The sequence below is a fragment of the Hyperolius riggenbachi genome, chromosome 2, assembly GCF_040937935.1.
Source record: "Hyperolius riggenbachi isolate aHypRig1 chromosome 2, aHypRig1.pri, whole genome shotgun sequence".
In the NCBI taxonomy this organism is placed as follows: Eukaryota; Metazoa; Chordata; class Amphibia; order Anura; family Hyperoliidae; genus Hyperolius; species Hyperolius riggenbachi.
The window spans coordinates 510429194-510452604 of NC_090647.1; the positions used below are offsets into that span (position 1 = coordinate 510429194).

The window sequence follows — 23411 nt, forward strand, 5'->3', positions numbered from 1 at the left end:
CCCCCCCCAAGCAGGAGATGCGAGCGCAGCCTGCGCGCGATCTCCTGCAAAACAGAGCCCCAGGACTTTACACAAATCGGCGTTAGACGGTCCTGGGGCTGCCGCCGCGGCCACGCCCATCGGCATGGCGCAGTCGGCAAGAGGTTAAGCTGGCTGAGGCGGCTGATAATGACTGCGTCAGCCAATAATCAGGCATGTGTACAGCAGCTCCCGACCCCAACCTGAAAGTGATCTGTCTGGTGGATCTACTCACCCCAGCACCCCTACTGACCCCCTGCTGACCCCCAGCCACCGCGTGATGTCACGCACTCGCCACCCACCGCGTAGTGGTGTCCTCTGCTACACAGCTGACCGGTGGCGTAACTAAGGCGCTATGGGCCCCGATGCAAGTTTACATTGGGCCCCCCAAGCACTCTATACATAACAATTGATACAACACACCCAAACCTGCCAATGGCAACCACAGTGTCAGAGGTGCAGGAAGGGGATGGGGAACAGTGTGTTAATGATTACTGCTATTCAAAGCATCAATAAAAGTGATTATTACCAGCATAGGACCAATAAAGAGAAAGAATACTGTTGATGAGGGGTGGCACAATGGGGTCCCTCTAGCCCAAGGGCCCTGATGCGGTCGCAACCTCTGCACCCCCTATTGCTACGCCACTGCAGCTGACATGAGTGTGTGAAGCCTGGCCCAGCGATGTTGCCCAAGGCCTAAGGAGCAACATCCATCATAGGTGTTTACGGTGCCCAAACATTACTCAATTTTTGGCATAGATCGAATCTGGCAGATATCGAGACCACAATATGGCCACTCGATTGATAATTTCTGATCGATTTCTGAACAAAATTGGTCAAAAGGATCACTGTTGGAGAATATTGTTTACAAGGGCTCGACCAAGTTGCGCAGAAGTAACGATGTTCAATTTTACAACAGACCCAATGGCCCCCCAACCTTTCTCCTCCCAAGTGTTTGCGTAACCCCAAGGTGAGTATTGCGGGCTCACCTTTCAAGTCAGCATGACTTTGCGCCTCCTTCCGAGTCTTGCATCTTTTTGAATTGTCACTGTGAGTGGCTTTACCATGTGACATTGGTGCATGTACTGATGTCACTACATGACCCAGTGTCATGTGGTACAACCGCTTATGGTGGCAATTATAAAAGATGACAGAGGTGCCTGGCTCTTATACTGACCACATATGTTATTATTCCATTGTTATTGCCTGATGAAGCGGGATCAAACCTGCGAAATGCGTTGCATTGCCCGTAGTATGCCCTGTAGTATGTAAATAAACTTGTACTATTTGACAAACACATTGGCTATTTTTGTGTCAGCTTGGAGGTGGTAAATCCACCACTGCCTCCTCATGTTTTAAACTTTTTAGATACTTCTATCCTTTTGGCGCCTCTGTATCCATACTACGCAGTCATAAAAGATGCCCGGACACTGGAGGAGGCAAGGAGTCATGCCGACAGGTGAGCATGCACCACTTACCATGGGCCTGGGGAGGGCACATGCACTTGGGGGGCGGACCGGCAGGTGCTTATGGTGTTGTCCACCATTTCCAATAAATTTCAGCATGAAAACTGTCTGCAATGTGTGGGCCACCAATAGATACCTCTCTAATCAGATTCCATCAGAGAGGGATGTACAGATCCTAATGGTTAATCTGGTGGCCATGGCCTAATGTATGGCCCCCAGGGCCAGATTTACCCTAAGGCACTGGAGGCACATGCCTACAGGCGCCTGATGATGGAAAGGCGGTCACTCTTCTCCCCAAGCGCCTCCCTCCTTCCCTATGCAAGGTCCTGATTAGAGTGTTAATGAGAGGTTACTCACCCTGCTCTCGACATTCCACTGACAAGATCACCCTTTAGTCGGGTGCACCTCTAGCTCCATAATACTGAGGTTCCTCTAGCTACCTAGTATTTGGGGGCACTTCTAGCTATTTAATACTGAGGGTACCTTTGGCTACCTAATACTAAGGGGCACCTGTAGCTACCGATGAAGGATAAGGGAAGTAAGGGAGAAGTGACGGTTGGGACAGCCAGCACACTTGCAGTGCAGATTGGAGGGCTCATGAAGGACAAAATCTAAGGTGCCAGGACATCTGTGCTTATAGGCTTCTGTGAGGTAAATCCAGGCCTGATGGCCACCTTCATTCTCTAGAGATAGTCCATTATTGATAGGAATGTTTAACTTGATAAAAGAAAACATGCTAAATGAAAGCATAATACTTGTTTCTCCTTAGGCTCAGTTTTCTTATATCAGTCCAAAGTATGAACAGAATAATAAATAGAATAAAATGGGAAACAAAATGTGGTCTCCACCAAGCCACCTGCTAGGTTCCCGTAATTAAGCCTTGGTTGTTATTATTATCATCATATCTAACACAGAAAAATTAACATATATAATCACAGCAGGCTTTGATGCTGCTGTGCCTGTGATGTGACAGTGCGTTTTTTTCATAAATTTCATAGGAAGACAACTCTTCATTTCCTCTGTGCTTGTGTTGCTGAAATTTTTTTGATGAAAACTAAAGGTTTATTGTACTGAGCACAGAAAACGTGATTGTTCCATGCCAATCTAACTACTGGTTTATTACTACACGATAGAACACTAAACTCGGATTGGCAGGGCTGTTTCTGGTCATTTTGGCCCCCAGGGGCTGGTGGACCCCTTGACACTCACTAGGCCACAGGCACCCTGCCTAGGTTGACTAGTGGATGATCCTGCTCTGCCGTAAACTAATGAATAGGACATTTGTAACTAGAGATGGCCCGAACAGTTTGCCGGTGAACAGTATTCTGCGAACTTACCCTATACGCATTCGCAATGAACAGCGAACATTTGGCGTGTTCGACCCGCCTCCTATACATTATCATCAAGATAAACTTTGACCCCTTACCTCACAGTCAGCAGACACATGGCAGCCAATCAGCTAGCATCCCCTCCTGGACCCCCACGCCCTTTTAAACAAAAAGCAGTTGCGGTGGCCATATTGAATTCATTCTTTGCTGACTGTTAGTGAGAGCAGGGTCAGAATTGCTGCAGATAGGTAGGGAAAGCATTAGCTAGGCCTGTGTTCTTGTTCCTCACTTGCTGTGAAAGCACCCCAAACAGCCCTTTTGAGGGCTAGCACATCAGTCTCCTGTGTTTTTTTTTGTGTGTAATGCACTCCACAGCCCACTGACACCTAGAGCTGTGTGCACACTACTGCTGTTGTTGTTGCCTCATTAAAGAGGAACTCCAGTGAAAATAATGTAATAAAAAAGTGCTTCATTTTTACAATAATTATGTATAAATGATTTAGTCAGTGTTTGCTCATTGTAAAATATTTCCTCTCCCCGATTTACATTTTGACATGTATCACATGGTGACATTTTTACTGTGGGCAGGTTATGTAGCTGCTGCTAGCTGTTTTGGCCGTTAGAGACAGCTGTAAGCAGCTATTTCCTGACTGTGAACATTGTTACATTGTGGCAGTTTGCCAGGAGCACCGCGGTCCTCAGAGCTTCTTGTGGGAGGGGTTTCACCACAATATCAGTCATCCAGCGCCCCCTTATGGTCTGTTTGTGAAAAGCAATATATTTCTCATGTAAAAGGGGGTATCAGCTACTGATTGGGATAAAGTTAAATTCTTGGTTGGAGTTCCTCTTTAAGTTGCACGCACAGAACCAGTGCATTATTATTTCACTGTATTCTGATAGTACTATAGTATCTCTCTGTGTGAGACACTCCACAGCCCACTGACACCCAGAGCTGTGCATAATGTGATTTCTGCCCTTTAGGGATTAAAACCTGACTTTGCGTAAACTCTGTAATTTTTGGTGTGACTTTTGCCATGGATCCCCCTCTGGCATGCCACAGTCCAGGTGTTAGACCCCTTGAAACAACTTTTCCATCACTTTTGTGGCCAGAAACAGTCGTTGTAGGTTTTAAAATTACCCATTGAAGTCTATGGCGGGTTGCCAGATTTGCCTGTTCGCAAACGGAAAATTTGATGTTTGCGACATCTCTATTTGTAACCTGCATGAATTGGCTTTGCAGAGAGCCAATTAATGGGTAAGATACAAAACATTGTTTCTTAAAACAAGGCTATAAAGTATATACACTTTATTAGCAGTCCAGATACACCTCACTACCTCAGACTCACACTCAACACACATAACACAGCCTACATCTAAATATTAAGAGAGGCTCTGTCTGTGTGAAGCCTGGGTCTTCACAGCCTTACAGGATGGAATATTGCCCTGGAAATTCAAAAAGTTAGGCTAGTCAGTCAGACATAGACATGTGACACTCAAAATAGGATGAATAATAGATACAATGCTACATTGTCTAACACTCCTAAATTGTAGAAGAAACCACGTGTTCTTTGTGTGAGGATCCAAAAGAGGAAGGTGTCACAGACCGCAAGGCTGGTCTGCGGATGGGGTCAATCGATCAGCGTCAGAAATCCTCTCACACAGTCATTTTGTTCCTCACGAAGGGTGACCCGAGTTCGCAATTTGATGAACCAACTCGCGGAGGGAGCGTTCGGATGCCAACGGATTCACCTCACACATTCAATTCAAAGTTCTGCCACCAAGCGAGTTACACAGCCCGCTACTGTAATTATACTAGGACTTCGAGAATGCTCTATTAACCCTTTGCGGTATGCAGAAATCTGGGTCAGATCTGACTATCTGAGCCGGATTCACGCATACGGGTTATAAATGTACACTTCTATTAAACACAGGGTAGCGAGTTCAGGAGTATAGGTACGATTGTGTATGTTCAGCAACAGGTCATAACCGCTAAACGATTTTTAAAACGTTTAATAACAAAAATGCATTACATACAGTTACATACACCAATTAGCATATACACACAGAGCTTAAAAATAAAAAGGAATAAAATCAGAAGGTTCTTCCATAGTTATGGCTGATAGTCCATTTGGAGAATGAAGAAAAAGAGTCCAGTTTAAAGTAGGCATTCAGGTTAAGAGTCCTTGAACACAGCAGGCGTTTGGCTCTCCTTAAACACCTGCCTGGACGTTCCTGGTCGATGGAATTTGGAGAACTGGGCAGGTTTGGTCCCGCCCCACTTTTATAGGACCTGAGTTTTGGGGCTGTCACTACCTGGAAAGTAGGTGTGTTTAGGGCAGGGTTATCTCCTGGCAGCAAGGTTGCCACCCTCAGACTCAGAGCAAGAAATGTACCAATTTATTAATAATCTGTGTGACTCCGCCCCAGATTGGTGCATCGCAAATCCGAGACTATATTCATAAGCGGCCTGCGACCCTGTATTAAACGAGGCTATACATGCCTAGTCTATCACATTCGCTCTACGCAGGCCGGATAAAGTGGTTTCTCTACTGATTCCTGATAGCTAGAAAATTGCAATTCAGGTGAATGATAGAACTGATTTCTAGGTATCAGGAAATGTAATTTTTGTCTTGCTGTGCCAAACCTATTTTGAATTATTAATAAATTAAAGTTCTCTTTGTTTGAAGCTATGAGTTTGCAGGGAACTTTTATCTCATCCAGTTTGAGCTGGCTTGGAGACATGAGCTGGGTAGCCAAATGGCTCTGCCCGGGGGGGTTGCCCACGTGTGAAATTCTTTCCTGACCTGACACAGGATGTGGGGGGAAGGTTACTGTACTCTCTGCAATGCTCTCAGAGGGGGGAAAAGAGAAAGGAAAGGCATTTATTGTACAGTTACACAGCACTGACAGTGATGGTGCGGGACCATACAAAAATCGTTGGCGATTACGCACACGACTTTCGTAATGTTCGCCACAGAAGGTGTTGAGCCAAGACCTCAATCTACAAACAGGAAACTATTTACACACAAGTGGTCCTGAGTTTGTATGGGCAGGTAACAGCCACAGACAAGCACAACCGTGTACATCTGCAAAATGTATCCACAAATGTGGGTGCCGGTTAATGCCAATAGTAAAATATTGGTAGTGTTGCTGAAATTCTACTGTTGCCTGAACCTACCTATCTCTCACATTAACCCTCCTCTATACCTACATCTACATCTAAGGATGGCCATACATGGTACAATTTTTCATTTTTTTTCGATTAGATAATTTAGTTCGATTATTCTATTAGATCGAATATAAAGATTTTTCCAGCATGTCCAATCTGATTTTTCTCAAAAAAACGGGATAATCGTTCGAATTTCTTGATCGAAATAAAAAATATTTTCAACTTTCATTCGATTCGATAATTTGGATCGAATAAACGGGATTATCAAACATTTTTATTGTACCATGTATGGCCACCATAACACTAACACCCCCACCTACCACTAACAGCCAATGTGGTATTCAGCTACATAATAGCTAAACTTCAGATGCCCTAACACTTACCCTTGCCGATATCTGGAGTTCCGCTACATAGTAGCCAAACTCTGTGTGCCGCCTTCTTACTCCATGAATATCAGGGGTAAAGCTACTTCATAGCTGATCCCCTGGTATCCCTTAAACCCCCTTGCTTCTATTTGGTGTTTGGCTACATAATAGTCAAATTCTGTGCTCCACTGCTGCTATCTTGGATATTAGGTGGAGTTTGGCTACATAGTAGTTGAACTTCATGCACCTTTGGCTCCTCCAACGATGTTAACCATAGTTTGGTTATATAATAGTCAAATTGCAATGCCTTTGGCACCCAAATTATACATTGTGCAGTATGGGTGTTCCCATCTTCTAAAGCATTTGGGATGCAAGTGTTTCCAAAGCCTTTTCGAGGAGTCCAAAAGGCACAACATTTAAACAGGGGACAGTGGTGGACTAAGAGCATGGAGTGTGGACCAGGATGACTGTATGGGATCCAGATCCCTCTACATTGGTGAGCAACTACCGTATTTGTCGCCGTATAAGACGCACTTTTTCTCCCCAAAAATGGGGAGAAAAAGTCCCTGCGTCTTATACGGCAAAGGCAGGGAATCCCCAACTTAACGCCCGCCGATCCGAACCGCCGACCCGCCGCCACGTTGGGGATTCCCTGCCTTTCTGTGCCTGCCTTTCTGTGCCCGCCTGCGTCTCCTGGCCCCCCGGATGGAGTGTTAATAGTGGCGGCAACTTACCTTTGCCAGGCTCTCACGCTGATCCTAGATCATTGCGCTGCCCCCCGCTAGCCTCCTCTGCCTCCCCCCTGTGTATCTGGCCCCCCCGGGTGTAGGAATAAGTATCGGCAGCTTACCTCCGCAGTGCGCCCGCGATGACTGTAGACGTCCGTCTTCCAGGCACTTCTCGCTCTAGTGGCCGGCTTTGAACTGCGCGTCATCAGTTCAAGCCGGCCACTAGAGCGAGAAGTGCCTGGAAGACGGACGTTTGCAGTCATCGCGGGCGCACTGCGGAGGTAAGCTGCCGATACTTATTCCTACACCCGGGGGGGCCAGATACACAGGGGGGAGGCAGAGGAGGCTAGCAAGGGGCAGCGCAATGATCTAGGATCAGCGCGGGAGCCTGGCAAAGGTAAGTTGTTGCCGCTATTAACTCTCCACCCGGGGGGCCAGGAGACTCGGGCAGGTGGGAGGGAGGAAGGCAGGGGGGCAAATGAGGGCACATGGGGGCACCGGAGCACACATGAGGGGGCACAGAAAAACACATGGGGGCACAGGAGGACACATGGGGGGGCACAGGAGGACACATGGGGGGGCACAGGAGCACACATGGGGGGCACATGAGGACACATGGGGGGCACATGAGGACACATGGGGGGCACAGGAGGACACATGGGGGCACAGGACACATGGGGGGCACAGGACACATGGGGGCAGATGAGGACACACAGGAGAACCCATGGGGGGCACATAAGGACACAAGAGAACACATGGGGGGCACAGGAGGACACATGGGAGGCACAGGAGGACACACAGGAGGACACATGGGGGGCACAGAAGGACACACAGGAGAACACATGGGGGGCACAGGAGGACACATGGGAGGCACAGAAGGACACATGGGGGCACAGGAGGACACATGGGAGGCACAGAAGGATACACAGAGGGACACATGGGGATATGGGGGGGCACAGGAGGACACATGGGGCACAGGGGGACACACAGAAGGACACATGAGGATATGGGGGGCACAGGAGCACACATGAGGACACACAGAAGGACATGTACAAGACGCTCCTGGAATATGGACGCACCAGGTTTAGTATTTTTTTTCCCGATTTTTGCCCTCTAAACCTGGGTGCGTCTTATATTCCGGAGCGTCTTATACGGCGCGAAATACGGGTAGCTTTTCTTTTTCCAGATTTGCTTTAAAGGGTATCTGACTACCGTTGCCTCCCGCACTGTCTTCCCTGGCTGCTCTGGTCATCTGTAATCCCTCCCGCTATTAGCACTCCAGTTGCAGTCCACTGCACATGAGCTGCCTGGTAGCGTGTGCCCCCATTTCCAGACACGCTCTGCACCTGCACAGTGAGCACAGAACGCTATCGGCAACTGTAGTGCAACAGGGGCACATGTGTGGGTGGGCCACGCGTGCACATTGGACTCTGACTGGAGCGCTAATACTGTGAGGGATTCCAAACGACCGGAGCAGCCGGGGAGGACATTAAGGAGCACAACGGTGTCCATGGGGCTGGAGTAAGCCCCAGGTAAGTATTAATTATTTACCTCCCTTCACTTTAGGGAAACGCTTTGCTAAAGGCTACCGGTAATCAGAACACATACAGAATTTAAGATGTGGTCATTGCCGCCGCAGCATCAACAAAGCGCTAATACAGTGGTTAAAAGAAGGGCCTCTTCCTCATCCAGGTGCTGAAGGGTGATGATCACAGCCTGTGCAAAGTGTTAACATCACAGGAAAGACAATAAACAGCCAAAAACAGGCAGCAGAGACATACACTATTGAAAATAAAGATCAGTAGAAAGATGCTGTTGAAAGCACGTCCGCTGCTCCAAGATGCGTAGATAGTGGCACATTTATTTGATGTATGTATTGGGTACAGGTTTGTTTTAAGAAGAGACTGCTGCACTTTCCTGAACAATCAGATCCTTCCGCTTTAACTACCTAAAACAGAACAAAAGCGCTTTATTATTATATGTGCTAAGCCACAGTCATAAGTCAAAATAATGTCATGTTCTGTGATAGCTGAGCATTGGAGGCACTCAGGCTGCTGTTTGCCAGCGGAGCTAATAACTTTCATTACTTTCTTGTTTCTACTATCACAGCATAAATTTTTTATTGTGACATATATTTTGTCGGTAATCCTTTTATTATTGTTGTAAAGAAGAAAGCTTTAAGTACAATTTTCGCCCGGGTGATGCGCACTTACTTTTGTTTTAAAATTTTTCTCCGGGGAAATTTAAAAACGCTTCTTGCAAAGAGATAAAACATAAGACAGTGGAATACAATTTGATTTTTACAGCGCAGAGTTTATGAAGATTTTCACGAGAACTCTTTTATGAGAAAGATGGCGGCGCTCTCTGCTCTTACGCACCGGCTTAACCATCGCTGTAGAGCGAGCTAATTGCTGACATTTATGAGAAATTTGCTCTATGCATTTAGTTCCTTAGAACAAACAAAGTGGTACTTTGAAGGGACAATATTATCTGCTTTATTTTCACGTTACTTTCTTGTACTAACAGTTTACTGTACTTGTATATATATTTTTTCCATATAAGGGGTTGAGTCACAAAACTTTATTCTAGATTTAGTGTTTTCACTCCAGGGGTCCCCCTAGTATGAGCCAAGTATAGGTGCTCTCAATATAGGTAGCCAGGTGTAGGTGGCCCCATCATAGGAAGCCTGCTGTAGGTGCCTACAGTGTAAGTAGTCAGGTATAGGTGCCCCCAGTATAGATAGAAAGGTATACGTGCCCCATTATAGGTAGCCAGGTGTAGATGCCTCCAGTATAGGTAGCCAGGTATAGGTGCCTCCAGTATAGGTAGCCAGGTATAGGTGCCTCCAGTATATGTAGCCATGTATAGGTACCCCCGGTATATGTAGCCACTAGCTAGGTATAGGTGTCCCCAATATAAGTAGCTAGGCATTAGTGCCCCATTATAGGTAGCCAGGTATAGGTAGCCAGTAAAGGTAGCCAGGTGTAGGTGCCCCCAGTATAGGTAGCCAGGTATCAGTGCCACCAGTATAGGTAGCCATGTATCAGTGCCACCAGTATAGGAAGTCAGGTGTAGGTGCATCCAGTATAGGTAGCCATGTATAGGTGCCCAATCTACTCAGTATGTAGCCATGTATAGGTGCCCCAGTATAGGTAACCAGGTATAGGTGCTCCCAGTATAGATAGCCAGGTATAGGTGCTCCCAGTATAGGTAGCCAAGTATAGGTGCTCACAGTATAGGTAGCCAAGTATAGGTGCTGCCAGTGTAGGTATGCAGGTATAAGCGTCTCCAGTATAGGTTGCCAGGGGTAGTTGTCCTCAGTATAGGTAGCCAGGTTTAGGTGCCTCCATTATAGGTAGCCAGATATACGTACCCCCAGTATAGGTAGCCAAGTATAATTGCCTCCATTATACGTAGTCAGGTGTAAGTGCCTCCAGTATAGGTATCCAGGTGTAGGTGCCCCCAGTATAGGTAGCCAGGTTTAAATGCTCCCAGTATAAGTAGCCAGGTATAGGTGGACCCACTCACCCAGAGCTCCCAATGCTGAGCGCATCAGAGTTATTAACTCACCCGAATTAGTAAACAAACACACTACCAGTATATGCCGTTCAACCACCTGATATTTATTGAGAATCAAAGGTTATTTTTTACCTGATTGATAATAATGAATCTGTAAAAAAAGTTTTTTTGTAGCACACCATATTAATGCACAATTTATCATTAAACGGGGTGTTGCCCCAACAGCAATAAAAATGTGCCCCCCCAAAGCCCCCCTATGCCCCCCCGCAATCACAACACCATGCCCTGCATGCAGACATCCACATCAAGATACCAACTAACATGGGTCGTCACCCATGAAAAAAAAAAAAAAAAAATATATAGGGGGGCTTTGGGGGGGCACATTTTTATTGCTGTTGACCACTGTGATATTGGCGCATGGGGTGATGCGGACACGTTTGACGGGCAATTAGCATATTAGATGCTTTAATCTTTTGGCATTGTAGGTGTCCGTGTCCGCCTCTCCCCATGTTGGGGGAGTGATATGGTCAACTGGCTATATTCTGGTCTGTGTGCAGTCCCCTGAGACTTTCTGTTTGAGACATTGTGGGGCAACACCCCGTTTAATGATAAATTGTGCATTAATATGGTGTGCTACAAAAAAACTTTTTTTACAGATTCATTATTATCAATCAGGTAAAAAATAACCTTTGATTCTCAATAAATATCAGGTGGTTGAACGGCATATACTGGTAGTGTGTTTGTTTACTAATTCTTGTTTTTTGACCAGTGCATGTACCCACTTGTTTAGCACACCCTAGCATGTACACTTTCTGTGTAGTAGGTTTTTGTTATTAACTCACCCTCCTGGCTGGAACGAGGCACATGCGATACTTCCGTCTTCCTCTTTGGCATCCTGGTCTCTATAGCTGCAGGATGCGAATCATCATGCTGTTTCCCGTGGGTGGGTTAGCAGTGGGGCTGGTTTAACTTTCTAGGGAGCTGAAACGTGAGGAAGGTAAGGGTGACATCATCAGTAGTCATTCTTCAACTCCACAGCCTTCAAATTAGTTTTACAAATTTATTAAAGATGTGTGTGTGTGTAATTAAGTAGCATGTCTAGAAGTCCCTATGTGTTTGTTAGTGTCTGTTATAAATAAAGTTTGATTTATACAGTAGAGTTGAAGTCACTAAACAGTAGGCCAATTGAGGAGCATTGGGGAGTCTTTGCCAAAGAAAAGATAGTGGTTCTAGGCAGAATTTAAACCCTGGTCTCCAATACCAAAGGTGGTTTCTTTACTCCGTTTTCTGGTTCAAGTGACAGGAAACTTGTATGTACATCTCTTTATCTGGACTTTTTCTGTGCACAGTGGAACTCAATGGTAGATGGGGTGGGAGGTTTGGTGGTTTTGGTATGGGGATTTTGATTGCAGATTTAACTGTAAATTTTGATCTTTTGCCTAGTTGGTTGTATGCTCATTTCTTTCAGTCTTTTGCACCGCAATGTGGCAGTTGTTCTTGTTATTTTGTCCTCTGCTGTCAAAAGAAAAATTAGAAAACCTAATAAAATTATTATTATTGTTATTATTATTATGCAAGCATGTATCCAGGAGCACCCACGTATAGCTCAAAGTTCCTTAAAGATGTGTGCCAAGATCTTCACCCTTGTACCCGAGGGTCATATGTATTATTCCAGAAGAAAGATCGGTCTTGGCCGAAACAGCGGGCTGTCGCTGCCTGTCAAACTCTATCATGGAATAAAGGTTTAAGAGCTGATTAATGCATACGAAGTGTGGTGCCGATCTTTCTTCTGTTATTATTATTATTTAATAAAAGGAGGTTTCGTAAACCAGTCCACCTGGACAGGTATTTCCCGGGGTAGTTGTAGTCTCCAGAGGTGAAAATAAACTGATGAGATAAACAATTATATGTATCCCGCTACTCCTAAAATGACTTTTTTGAGATGTTTATCTCATCATGTCACATATCATCTCAGGTAACACTAGGGGTTACAAAACCAATAAATAGCCCACCCAGGTATTAGAGTATCCAGGAGAATAATAATAACGGTAGCACTTTTTCAATTTGGGAAGTGTCCCACCTTACTGCTTATCCCAAATAGAAACCTGTTTGAGGAAAGGTTGTGATATACTTGAAGATCTGTAGCCATAGGTGATGGTATAATAAAAGAAAAAATGCCTTGGGGGTTGGGTTGGAGGAGCGTTCACATCTAGTTACAGTATGTAAATAAACCCAGCAGAATTCAACATTAAAGCCACATTGAAATTACCTTGATTTATGTTAGTCTGCGGACATCTGGAAAGCCATATTTACGGTGCAGCATGCTCTGCGCTTCACACTGAGCCCAATGCACATCAACACCAAGATCTAAGGGAAGAGAAAAGGAGGCAAGTACAAAGGAACTGGTGGAAGCCATATCAAAGCCAAAGCCTTCCGTGAATGGCACAGCGGCTGCTTAAACAGCTCACAGCACACGCTATCATGTTGTATATTCACGTAATTAAGGACCTGCCAGGTAATAGAAAAATCTTTTGGAAGGCGTAATAAGTAATACAGGAAACAAATGAACAAACACATGGAAGGCTTTATTGTAAAAAAAACAACAGCCCATCTCTAAAATAATCACCGATCTGATATCAAAGCCGGAGGACGCAGCAGCTAGTGTGGGCTGTAGACAGTAACATGTGCAGGCTTGGAATGTATATATACATCGTCATAATAACAATTCCCTTGATTCAGTGGCATAGCTAGACATTATAGGGCTCCATAGCAACATTTTCATGGGCCCATCATATCTAGGCACTATTGAGCAATGCTATCTGCCCCTACCCTATGAATAAGAGTTGATTGGTCAGTTTGCATTCTCATGCTATGCACACTGTGTATAGTCGATGGTCGATAGTCGATGGGCCTTGAAACAAAGTCAGAGGGTGGAGCAACAAAGGAAAATTAATAGTGAGCACATCAAGTAACACCCTCTGCTCAAGGGCCCCATAACAACCTTGAGTAAAAAATTACTGGAGATATCGCACAAAGGTTTACAGATGGTGCACAAGAACAAAATCACTTATTCTATTGCCCGCAAATTTGCTTGTTATTTCATGGTTTAGACATGTAAATTATATATATATATATATATATATTCTACCTAATAAAACGCAAGTGTCTTTGCGTCCCGTATACCTGTGTGTGTGTGTTTTTTGCAGTGCGCATGTGCAGGGAGGGCCGCAGAGACCCTGAGGAGAGTTGTAGGAATGATGCAGTTGGGGGCCAGGAGGTGCGGGCGCGTGCGGCGGGTGTGCGCATGTGACCGCTCAGCGTGCATGCGTGTGAAGCAGATGAGCGTTGGCAGACCTAGCCCGTCACTATATATATATATATATATATATATATATATATATATATATATATATATATATATATATATATATATATATATATATATATATATATATAATGATCCCAGTTACAGTACATGCAAGCGTTGTTGTAAAATTTTTAATATGAAACTATGTATTGCTTGGGTCATCTTTATTCTAGCATGACAATTTTAGCAGGGGAAGAACAATTGCCTCCGTGACCCTCTGCCTGCTCTGCTGAGGAACACTCCACTACAAAAGCAAATTAATTGTCCCGTTACCCTTAAAGAGGAACTCCAGTGAAAATAATGTAATAAAAAATTGCTTCATTTTTACAATAATTGTGCATAAATTATTTAGTCAGTGTTTGCCCATTGTAAAATCTTTTCTCTCCCTGATATACCTTCTGACATTTATCACATGGTGACATTTTACTGCTGGCTAGTGATGTCACTGGAAGTAGCTGCTGCTTGCTTTTTTGGCAGTTGGAAATAGCAGTAAACAGCTATTTCCCACAATACAATGAGGTTCACAGACAGGAAACTGCCAGGACCATGGTCCTCACAGTTTCCTGTGGGAGGGGTTTCACCACAATATCAGCCACACAGAGACCCCTGATGTTTGTGAAAAGGAAAATATTTCTCATGTAAAAGGGGGTATCAGCTACTGATTGGGATGAAGTTCAATTCTTGGTCATGGTTTCTCTTTAAATTCCTTAACGTGAATTTGAATCAAGTAAAATTATTTAAAATTAACACATGGTGCATTTTGCAAATGAATATTACATACTTACTTCGCCTCTCAGAAGCTCAATATTTTCTTCTAACAACTCTTCCTTCCAGTTCTGACAAAATTATGTCAGGACTGAGATATTTCAGCTACTGTCAGTTATATATCTGTTGCTGTCAGTTATAACTGAAAGGGCAACTGATGTGCAAGATAATGCCCATGTTTCCCTATGGCTCATGTAGGTGATATTACAGTTTAACAGTGTGCTGACGCAGAAGCTGTTATGGGGTCATGGCCATTTTTAAAATGGAAGATCGAGAATTCCATCGATCGCAGTGGACAAACAGGATGCGGGAGAGGAGAAAGATTGACGAGTAGACTATGCGGGAGGTAAGTATTGCATGCTTATATTTATTTTAATTGTCAGTCCAGATTTGCTTTAAGTTGATTGGTTTAAGCACAGGTTTTGGGAACTTTGTTTAACAACCGAATCAGTTATTTTTGTGGGATACAAGGTAATTAAAGAACTGCATGCATATATTTTATCTTTTGTAATTGTAGCAGGTCCTTTGGGTATATTCGACATACTAACTGCTCAACTACTGTATAGTTACATTTAAGAATAAATTGCAGTTCAGCCCAGTTACATGTTCTTTGAAATCATTTAAAACATACTGTATTTTATACCGCTATTATAGTGGAAACTGGCTTTAGGCCTAAAACCCACTACAAAGCGCTATCGCTAATCGCTAGCGTTTTTAATGAGTGTCTTGTAAGCGATTTCATGAGCGTTTTCTGGCCATTTTGGTAGCAATTTTAAAAAGTGTAAGCTTTTTACCAGTGTAGTGATTTGCGATTAGCGGTTTTAATTCTGATTGGTCCTTTCAATGAATTAATCAATTTAATTTTTTTTACAGTGTGCAGTAATTTAAAAACGCTAGAACATCGCTCTGTATAGCGATTCATGAGCGATTACGCCAGTACACTAACGCAAACGCTAATGCTCAAAAAATGCTGCATGTCCTGCTCTTGTGATTTTGGTAATCGCAATCACTCCCGTGGAATTTGGCCCATCTATTAAAATCACCTGAGCGTTTAGGGAAATCGCTAGCGTTTTGGTCCTAAACACTCAAAATAATTGCTCTAGTGGGTTCCAGCCCTTATGCTGGCAATACATCATGAGATTTTTTTGGCAGATAGATGGGTTGATAGATCATTTCTGACATGTCCAATCTGATTTTCGATCGTTTTTCTGACCGATTTCTCATAGAAAAATGATCGGAAAATCTTTTTCAACGTTTTACTTTTTCAATTGCCTACAGTGAGAGTGGGACAAAGAACCTCGCTACATGATACAGGCAGCGTACATTTTATTTTCCCGCTGCTTCCAGGGTCACATTTCCAGAAAGGCCACAAAGACCGAGGCGTTGGGTGGCTGCAGTCCAAGGGGGCACCTGGACATGAAAAAGAGGGGTTGTTGCATATGAAAGAGGAGGCTGAAATGGGGAGCAACACATGAAAAAGGAAACTGGTGCTCAAGGAAGCTGTTTGTGAAAGAGAGGGGCTGCAGTACATGCAGGGCCGGTTTAAGGGCCCTCGGGCAAGTAGGGGCCCCATTATCAAACACCCCCCCGCCAATAAACACAACCTTGCCACCTCCCAAGGCCTCTGAAAATTAGTTACTTACTTGTGTCTGTAGGCAGTGCAGGGTAGTGTAATAGGAGACAGGCAGCATGACTGGTGAGCGTACAGACAGTGCAGCCGCAGCCTACCAAGTAAGCTATAAGCAGCTAATGTGCAGCGGTCTAGCAGCGGGGGGAAGTAATGATTGCCAGGGACAGGGTCTGGCGGTGCAGGGGCCACCCCAGAGGTCTAGGGCCCTGGGGCAATTGCCCCTTTGCCTCTATGGCAGTGCCGGCCCCGAGTACATGGATGATGCACATGGAAGTGAGGGCTGCACATGGAATGGGAGGGGCACTATGGCACAAGAAAGGCGAGCCACAGCATACTTGGCCTAGGGGCACAAAAAGTATAAATCCGGCCTTGGCTGTTTCTGCAAGTAGCTTAGCATGCATTGCACATAGAATGTACACAATTCTATATTGGGCTACTTATGTAAACACTGCTAAAATGACACTGTACTGGATGAGCTAAGAAAATTATGATTCTGTCCTAAGGGCAAACTGGGATGGGCCAGTGACCAAATGTGATTAAACTGACTACAGCGAACTGGGGTGAAGTACTGTATATACTCAAGTATAAGTCTAGAAATTTAGGTCTGATTCACTTCATAGAAGTATAGGGGTTATACACAAGTCACAGGCAATGCTGAGCACACTGAGTAATGTGTGTACTAATAGTGACATACCACTGTACCCAGTGGTAAGTGAGACTTTGAGGAAGGGAAATGCCAAGAAATTACAGGTCTGAATGCAAAAAAAAAAAAAAAAACTTCGGAAATAGAAAAATCGTAAATTGGAAAAACTGAATTTTGTGATTGGCCTAAAATTACAGCTGTAATACTATTTTTGCAGAAAAATTCAGCATTCTCTGATTAATCCAATGCTTCCAAGTTCTGCGATAACGTGATTGGGTTAAATTACCAAACTGCGGTAAATTAGAATTCCACGGAATTCCGATTTCCATTTTCAGATCGTAAATGCAGGTTTCCTGGGCAGCGCGGCGGCGTAGTGGTTAGCGCTCTCGCCTTGCACCACTGGGTCCCCGGATCAAATCCCAGCCAGTTCAACATCTGCAAGGAGTTTGTATGTTTCCCCCGTGTCAGCGCGGGTTTCCTCTGGGTACTCTGGTTTCCTCCCACATCCCAAAACCATACAGATAAGTTAATTGTCTTTACCCAAAATCGGCCCTATACTACGATACATACACTACACGATATAGACATAGGAGTAATGTAGGGATTAGATTGTGAGCCCCTTAGAGGGACAGTTAAGTGACAAGACAATATACTCTGTACAGCGCTGCGGAAGATGTCGGTGCTATATAAATACATAATAATAATTTCCGACGGAGAAGCGGCAAATTAAATTCGGTGAAATTCAAGTGAGCGTCCCTAGTAACCATATTAATGTGTTACCATGGGTTGTTTCCTCTGCCTTTTATAAATACATTTCTGTAACTACATCCCCACACTGTGTCTGCCACGAGACAAAACAGAGTGAATAATCTTCCAAATAAATGACTAATAAATGAGAAGTGGCTCCGCGGCGTGGAGAGTCCATAGAAGATGATGAAATCCCTGGCTGGGAGTGGGGAATATTGAGCGCTGAGCGCGGCTGACACCGGGGCCGCCACTGAACATTATCACAGTCATGTCCCTCTTCCCAGCATTCATCTGCTCATTTTCATATAAATGAGTCACGCGGGTGCAGTTGGGGAAAATGTCAGCCCCGCCGATGATTGTAGAAAACATGACTTATGTTATGAACTTCCCCTAGTTCAAAGCTGCCTTCATCAATGCTATGAACATCATACAAATCGCTATTCTGTCACCTTGCCCTGCCGTTACTGGAATCAATCAGATTTCAATCAAAGGCCATGTGTACCGCCGAGACATAAATTATGGGTTAATATAAGGAAAGTAACATAATCAACAATGCATATTGTGATTTATGCACAAAGAATTTCAACAGGAAATGACTGTGATAAGTAGATAAGTATTTTATCTTTCCAGGCAAAGAACTAAACGATCTGTCTCTATCTACCTATCGTCCATCCATCCATCTACCTATCTACCTATCTATCTATCTATCTATCTATCTATCTATCTATCTATCTATATATATCTATCTATCTATATTAGGATTATAATTCTTACTATTGCAATAATTTAGCACAGTCATTTTCTGATGTGCTATACAATTAAACTTATTCAAAAAAACACAAACAAAGATATACACAAACAGGGGCGTAACAATAGACCCTGCAAGGAATGCTGCCGCAGGGGGGTCCAGAAGCAACCGGGAGCCCCATCCTAAGAGACTGACACCTAAGGGCAGGGAGAGAAACAACTCTGCTCTCTGCACAATTGTTCTAATGACTGCATCTGCTCAGCCACTGATAATGAATCATGCAAAGTTTTGTAGACAAAGATTTGTAGACAGTCCCTATTCAGTGTGCAAAGGGGGGGGGGGGGGCGGGGGCACATCCAAAGTTTTGCAGGGGGCGCAGTGATTTTTAGTTACGCCCCTGTACACAAATCTACTGCATTGTCTATCCATCTATCCATATGTGCTCCTAACAAGTTACATGGTCATAATGACCACTTTGATGTAACTGGCCAGTAGAGATGGCCTGAACCTCCGATTTTCAGTTTGTGAACTAGGTGTGCGAACCTTCGCCAAACGTTCGATTCGCACAAACTTTCATGAACCGCAAAAGACTTCAATGGGAAGGCGAACTTTGAAAACTAGAAACACTTATGCTGGCCACAAAAGTGAAGGAAAAGATGTTTCAAGGGGTCTAACACCTGGAGGGGGCATGGCAGAGTGGAATAGATGCCAAAAGTCCCAGGGAAAAATCTGGATTTGACGCAAAGCAGCGTTTTAAAGGCTGAAATCACATTGAATGCTAATTTGCCTAAAGTGCTTTAAAACATCTTGCATGTGTATACATCAATCAGGGAGTGTAATTAGAGTACTGCTTTACACTGACACACCAAGCTCACTGTGTAACACACCGCAAACAGCTGTTTGTGTTGTGATGGCCGTGCTGGACTGGTGCGCACCTTGGCGAGATTGCTCTTCCTCAGTGATATCAGGTGATGTCTGACTGCCTTATCAACTTTCGATGGTTCTTTCTCTACCGTTGTTAAAGCTTACATCTATTTTTTTAAATACTTGTTCTGCTTGCTCTTCAGTACCTGCAACGAGAATCTGTTATGGCAAGTCTGCCATTGTGAGTGACCACGGGTAATGGCCAGGGAATCAGGGTTCGATTCCGGTCTGGGGTGGGAGCCTAAGAAACGGCTACCACCACCACACATCCAAGGAAGGCAGCAGGCACGCTGTGTGCAAAGGAGCAGGAACGGCTACCACCACACATCCAAGGAAGGCAGCAGGCATGGCATGCACGTCCCGAGGTAGTGACAAAAAATAACAATACAGAAGGACTTTCGAGGCCCTGCTGTATATGAGATGAATCAACTTTAAATCCTTTAACAAAAATCTGTTATGGAGGGCAAGTCTGCCATCCATTCAAGTGAAAGGTATGCACTGACTGCCAGGTATAATACAATGTGCAGTCAAAGATGCAGTGAAAGGTATGCAGTAGTGACTGCAAACAGCTGTTTGTGTAGTGACGGCCGTGCTGGACTGGTGCGCACCATGACGAGAGTGCAGGTGATGGCGGCTTTCCAGCCCATATAGTCGGGCTGAAGTAGCTGAATGACAGAACAGTGACTGTCCAGCTGATCAAATTTGGTCTGTCCACAATGAAGCAACAACCTTATTATCTTTGGTGTGCCCCCCCTCGAGACACTCATATAGCCGGCCGGTATATGCAGTGATGGGTATTACAATGTGCACCTGTCACACACAGACAGGTACCGGACAGGCACAGTGACACTATGTGCGCTCACATAGGTGGGTGGGTGCACAGTGAACAACAGGTAGGTATATGCAGGGGGTATTACAATGTGCACCTGTCACAAACAGACAGGTAACGGACAGGCACAGTGACACTGCGTGTGCTCATGTAGGTGGGTGGGTGCACAGTGAACAACAGGTAGGTATATGCAGTGGGTATTACAATGTGCACCTGTCACACACAGACAGGTACCAGACAGGCACAGTGACACTGCGTGCGCTCACGTAGGTAGGTGGGTGCACTGTGAACAACAGGTAGGTATTTGCAGTAATGGGTATTACAGTGTGCACCTGTCCCACACACAGGTAGACAATGAATGTGCTGGGCCTGGCAGTGGCATACACAGTAGTAATTACCAAGGCTGTCTATGCAACACAAGTGTCAGTGGGACACATAAAAAAAATAGATCACAAGAACAAGATTAGCTCTCAAAAGAGCTGTTGAGGGGTGATTTTTTTTAGCAATAAGAATAAGCAAGGAGCAAGCTAAGAAGCCCACAAGAGCCTAACTAATCTTTCCCTATGAGAGTCTGCAGCAGCTTTCCCTTCTCTAATTACTGCAGGCACACGAGTAAAATGGCTGACGCAGCCTGCCTTTTATAAGGGGAGGAGTGGCTCCAGGATTGTAGCCTGATTGGCTACAATGTGCCTGCTGACTGTGATGTAGAGGGTCAAAGTTGACCCTCATGATGCACTATGGGGGCGAATCGAAGTTCCGGTAAAGTTTGCGGTTCTCCGCGATCGCAAACCACCAGAAGTTCGCCGGGAACCGTTCGTTGGCGAAATGTTCGGGCCATCTCTACTGGCCAGTCCAACCCATCTTCTAAGGGTTTAATTTAAAGAGGAAGTGTCGCAAAAATCTTAGAATTTAACCTCTTCACCCCCGAGGGGTTTTACCCCTTGAACACCAGAGCAATTTTCACCTTTCAGCGCTCCATCCATCCATTCGTCTATAACTTTATTATTAGTTATCGCAATGAAATGAACTATATCTTGTTTTTTTCGCCACCAATTAGGCTTTCTTTAGGTGGGACATTATGCCAAGAATTATTTTATTCTAAATGTGTTTTAATGGGAAAATAGGAAAAAATGTGGGAAAAAATATTATTTTTCAGTTTTCGGCCATTATAGTTTTTAAATAATGCATGCTACTGTAATTAAAACCCATGAAATGTATTTGCCCATTTGTCCCGGTTATAAAACCGTTTAAATTATGTCCCTATCAGAATGTTTGGCGCCAATATTTTGGAAATAAAGGTGCATTTTTTTCAGTTTTGCGTCCATCCCTAATTACAAGCCCGTAGTTTATAAAGTAACAGTGTTATACCCTCTTGACATAAATATTTAAAAAGTTCAGTCCCTAAGGTAACTATTTATGTTTGTTTTTTTTATTGTATTTTTTTTTTTTTTAAATTACAAAAAATAATAATTGGGGAGTGTGGGAGGTAATGAGTTAATTTATTGGGTAAAACAATGTATTTGTGTGTGTAAAATGCTTTAGGGTGTAGTTTACTATTTGGACACAAGATGGCCACAGTGAGTCTGTTTACATGCGACCTGTAAGCGTCCGGAAGGACGCTTACAGGAAGCAGTAGGAGGCTGGGAGAATCACAATAATCGCGCTGTTTGTAATAGAAGCAGCGGATCATTGCGGGAGCTTAGATCAACGAACGGGAATGGATTTTCCCGTTTATTGATCTCCGGGCGAGCGGGAGGCGGTGTGCACTAGCGGCGGGAACGCGCGCACGAGCGGCGGTAGCGCAGACAGCGGCGGTAGCGCGGAAGGTACGGATTTCTCCGTCCCTGTTTTTTTAGGGGGGAATCAAGGGACAGAGAAATTCGTACCGCCGGGGGTAAAGTGGTTAAAACACATACAAATCAGAAGTACATTTCTCCCAGAGTAAAATAAGCCAAAAAATACTTCTCTCCTGTGTTGCTGTCACTTACAGTAGGTAGTAGAAATATGATATTACCGACAGATTTTGGGCTAGTAAATCTTTCCATAGGGGATTCTCAGCATGACCTTTATTCTTTAAAAACACATTCCCTGAAAAAGATTTATATAAAGATGCTGGCCAGCCTCCCTGCTCACTGCACACTATTTTGGCAGTTGGACAGAGCAACTGCCATTCACTAAGTGCTTTTAAAAATAAAGAAACCCTGAGAACCCCCCTATGAGAAGATGGGCTAGTCCAAAATCCGTCGGTAATGTCAGATTTTTACTACTTACTGAAAGCGACAGCAACATAGGAGAAAAGTAATTTATGGCTCATTTTACTCTGGGAGAAATGTACTTATTTGTATGTGTTTTAAATGTTAAGATTTTCGCGACAGTTCCTCTTTAACCCTGGAGGGGGCAGTACTGTTCATTATCTTTATTATTGGAACCTGTGGTTTATTATTGGATCATGTAAATGTGTAGGAATTTCTCTTGCAAGTGGTGTTTGACATTTTTGCCTTGTTCTTAAAGGACCATTCCAACAAAAAAAGTAAGCAGTTAAAATCTGACAGAACTGACAGGTTTTGGACTAGTCCACCTCCTCATGTGGTATTCTCTGGGTTTTCTTTGTTTTCAAAAGCATTTCCTGAGAGGCAGTTGGTCTAACTGCCAAAATAGTAAGCTACCAGCTATCCTCCCTAATCACAGTAAAGCAGGCCATACACTGGCTCGATTCACGGCCGTTTCGACAGCAGATCCGATCCTGGGATCGGATCTGCTGCCAATCGCTTGCGCTAAACGCACCCGCCGATCCGATTCCCTCCCGAAATCGGATCGGTCCGTCGATCGCGCCGTGAGGGAAATTACCCTCGATCGCCCGCCGGTAGGAGCGCGTCGCTTGCGGCGTACGATTCGGGCCCGATCCGAGCATGTATACATTACCTGAAGCTGGCTCCGGGGTCCTCTTCTCCTCGCTGCACCGCATTTCCGCATGTCCCAGTGTACGCTTATACTTCCTGTGTCACTCCGGTGACCAGGAAGTTGAAATAGAGGGCGCTCTATTTGAACTTCCTGGTAACGGAGTAACACAGGAAGCGCCGGGATGGAGCAAGAACAGCGGTGCGGTGCAGTGCAGAGAAGACGCCCGGGAGCCAGCCTCAGGTAATGTATACGGGGGGGGGACAG

The 23411-nt window shown here is 44.5% G+C and overlaps 1 long non-coding RNA gene across 1 annotated transcript; it reads right to left on the reverse strand.

Moving 5' to 3' along the window:
* Nucleotides 1-8935: 8935 nt before the first annotated feature.
* On the reverse strand, nucleotides 8936-22355 carry LOC137545005 (uncharacterized). The gene is made up of 4 exons (XR_011025963.1): nucleotides 22235-22355; nucleotides 12863-12960; nucleotides 11436-11574; nucleotides 8936-9022 (listed from the first exon to the last, which is right to left on the reverse strand). It is a non-coding gene; the product is annotated as an uncharacterized lncRNA (long non-coding RNA).
* Nucleotides 22356-23411: the final 1056 nt, after the last annotated feature.